Genomic DNA, 4,105 nt, shown 5'->3' with positions numbered 1-4,105 from the left:
ATCCACATTCAGTCTTTATTTTCAAAAATTAACTCAAAATGTATATCGTTTGGTTAAAAGTTGCATGTCACCACTTGTTAGTTTAAATGTACACGTTTCATTACTTGTGAGACATGAAATGACTATTCTGCTTTTTATTCTATTTTGACTTATTTAATTTTTCTTTAAATTATTTATAAAATAAAAAACAACACCTCACCCACATTATCCTAACCCCTCTCCCCTCTGTATTCTCGGATAGAGCAATCTAAAGCTTCATCATCACCACCGTCAGATCACCGCCCACCATCATCGACCAATAATTTACTCATAAAGGGGGTCATCGATGATGTCTATTGAAGAAAAAGAGGTGGTGGTCGACGGTGGTGATGATGATGTTGCTTTAGCTTTCTCTATTAAAGAATTTTTTGGGGAAATAGGGTTTAGAAGTGAAGTGGTTAGGATACGGTGGGTGGGGTGGTGTTTTTTATTTTATTTTTTATATTATAAATAATTAAAAAAAATAAATCAAACAAGAATAAAAAGGACAGAATAGTCATTTCATGTCTCGAAAAGGATGAAGCGTGCAAATTTAAACTAACGAGGGATGAAATATGCAACTTTCAACCAAACGAGAGACGGTTTAAGTTAATTTTTGAAAATAATGATTATACGTATTTTTTTGGCTCATGTACAAAGGATGACTTGTGTAATTTACTCTAGTCTTCTCTAATTAATGTGTTTATAACATCTTTAAAAAAAGAATTAGTTATGTTTAGAGTGACCAAAGAAAAAATAATATTAAAATGAGGGATTAATTAACAACAAATGATAAAAAGATGGGTGATATGAACCATGAATATATAGAGGGTGTTTGAGATTCTTTATAAAAGTACTTTTGAAAAATGAATTTATTAAAATATGTTTGGATTTATTTTTGAGAGACAAAAGTCAAAAGTTTTTTTTTATTTTTTTCGTTTTAACTTTTACATGTAAAATGACCAAAAAAGACATGCTTACATATTTACAATAATTTACTATTTTACATATACTAATTTATACTTAATAGTCTTTTTACACACATATTATAATTTTGTAAACATTTTATTATAAAATATAAAATATAAAATTCTTTTAAAATATTTCTAATTTTTTTATTAGACCATGATAATATTAAAATTACATTCATACAAAAGCAAAATACAAATTGTAAACAATTCATAAAAAAATCATAGATAACGCCATATTACATTCATCCCCGCAATGTGATTATATCTTGTGCAATAATATCTCGTATCGTTGCCATATACGAATCATCATCACTTGTGTGACGTGTACTTGGACCTTCTTCGTACACTTCACTACTAGTACCACATCGTATGAGATTGTATGATTGTTATTGTGCCCTGTTAAACGCTTCATCAAACCTACCAACCTTTCTAATATAGTTATGGATTGTCATCGATGTTATCACAATTCTCACTTGATTCTTGTACTTGTAATTAACATACATGTCTCTTAATAGCTTCCACCTAGTTTTCCATACTCCAAAAGTTCGTTCAATGATATTTCGCAATGATGAGTGGAGATAGTTAAATTTCTCTTTCGGTCCACGAGGTTCATGAATAGCAGCCATGTGTCCATGTCGAAAATCCGGTAAATGATAACGAATATTTGCGCCTTTGTATGGAGCAAGGTACCCTCTGGTATTTGGATATCCGTCATCAACAACGTAATATTTATCTATAAATAAAACAAACATTTGTTATTCATTTCAAACAAGTATTGAAAACATAAAACTTGTGTTACTAAAAAATTATACTAACCACCCGTTGGATATGGAAAACTAAGATCTGGTCTTTGTAAGGTTTCATTGAAAATTCGTGTGTCATGTGTAGTACCCTCCCAATCAGCCCATACAAATATAAAACACATGTTAAAATAACAAACAACCATTATATTTTGTGTTGCATATCCCTTTCGACCAATATACTTCACTTCCTCTTTTTGTGGAACTGATGCCCTAATGTGTGTCTCATCTATAACACCAATGCAATCCTTCAAATACAAAAATATCATAAATAAATAATTTGTTAAAGTTTGACTACCAAGTAACTGAACATTGGATAATACCTTGAACATTGGATTATACCAAGGTTTATTTAATATATATTCAGGAAAATCATCATTATAGTTTGCGTCTGGCTTGATGATGTCGACACTCAACTTTAGCACGACTTCCAAAACTGTATGGAAATGCCTATGAATCATTTCTTCCAAATGATTAAAAAATTCTTGCACAAATCTATTGCTACACCAATGAGCCAAATTCATCAAGAATATTCCTACAGAATCCTCAATAGATATATTTCGTGTTTGTTGCAGTCCTTAATTTGTAGCAAGATCTATGCATAATTGTCTAAAAACTGGTATGTGCAGTCTAAACATATCATAACACCGTCTAGGATGACCATTTAATACTTCATTAATAAACATGTGTCGTGTGTTGTGCGGTCTGAAATGTGACATGACCTACGTACATTACGAGCTAGTATTATCCCTTTCAAAGCTAATCCACATAACATTTCAAATTATCTATTCTCTTCCACCCAACATTCTTCATTATCATTAGATGAATTAGAGTCATCACTATCTATCCTACATAATACAAAGAAAAAGATGTCAAATACATAATTCATAATATAAAATGTTGATTACATAACGACAAACAATAGTACATATTATAAAATGTCAAACACATAACTTCAAAGGACAACACATAATGTCAAAGCATAACACATAATGTCAAAGCATAACACATAAAACGATAAGATATGATGTCAATTGACAAATCATTACTTCATAAGTAACTTAAGGAACTCCATCTTGGCTTCATTAGTCATTGGAAACATAAAAGCTTCACAATTAAGCTTTTTTGTTGAAGACAATCAATGCTTGTGAAAAATTTTTGGATCCTTCACGAAAATCGGGAAACTTGATGACAATGGCCATGCAATCTGCTATTGTTGGGGAAGGATTACTTTGTAGAAAAGTTTGTGTGTTTTTTGTTGATATGACTTCCAATAAAGCATTTACTTTTTCCTCATAAATTGAACTTTTACTATTGGTTGATCGGTTGTTGGAAACAAGCTTAGACTTCTTCCTTTTACTTGAACTACTTTCATGGAAACTAGGAAAACGAGGCTCATCATCCTCTAAATTGATTTCATCACTATCTCCATTTCCCTCCATATTTTGTTCGTTCAGATTGGTATTGTTTTGAAATTGTAAATGAGTCATAGTCTGATCTCCAACGGCAACAGAATCTCGAAACAGAAGAGCATATTTCTCATCAAATATGCTCAAATTTGTGTTCCTAAATTTGGCATATTCTTTATTCTCCTGCAAGACAAAAATATGATGTTTAATTCATCAATTTTCCTATGCAATCATAACTTAAAATAATTTAAAAGAATAGTAAATCATACCTTTATTTTCTCCTCCCACTCAGGAGATGCCTCTATTAGGCTTCTCGTTTCACCGAGTCTGGTTTCAAGCCTCATTAAGCGGTCATAAAGCTTCCACTCTTTTTTCATGTTCTCCCATTTGTTTGTTAGTTGTTTTTTTCAAGGTCGTAGCCTGTTTTGTCCTTCATGCATTTTTGTAAATTCTCCCACCCAACCTTATCAAAGTGAGTACCGGGTCTATGGCCTTTTCTCATTTCAGTTAAGAATGCATCGACAGACACCATGAAGGTAAGGTTATCCCATAAGAATTTTGGTTTTTTCTTTTTTAAAGATGTTTCACACTCAACAACATTAATGTGGTTTTCATCCATTATCTGAGAATTACATAGTATCAACATTTAAACAACATAAATATCACCTAACATCAAACCAAAGTAACACCAATTCACAGAAATAAGAGACTGCAAACCAGAAAAAAAAATGTTTCATCAATTTCACAAATTGCTAGTCAATCTTTCATGAATTCTAGTTAATAAAAATTGAAAAAATGAAACAAAAATGGAAGAAACAACACAAGTATAAATAAGAAGAAACAAATTGGAACAACAATGAATTTCATCAATTTCACAAATTTCTAAGCAATCTTTCATCAATTCCAC

General features: G+C 31.1%; 1 pseudogene; it reads right to left on the bottom strand.

Annotated features, from left to right (window-relative positions):
• Nucleotides 1–1,231: 1,231 nt before the first annotated feature.
• On the bottom strand, nt 1,232–3,575 carry LOC145113797 (uncharacterized; annotated as a pseudogene).
• Nucleotides 3,576–4,105: the final 530 nt, after the last annotated feature.

The sequence above is a fragment of the Lactuca virosa genome, chromosome 5, assembly GCF_052849685.1.
Source record: "Lactuca virosa cultivar CGN04683 chromosome 5, Lactuca_virosa_CGN04683_v6, whole genome shotgun sequence".
Classification (NCBI taxonomy): domain Eukaryota; kingdom Viridiplantae; phylum Streptophyta; class Magnoliopsida; order Asterales; family Asteraceae; genus Lactuca; species Lactuca virosa.
Note: the sequence above shows the minus strand (reverse complement) of the source record. Positions and strands in the feature narration are given on the sequence as shown.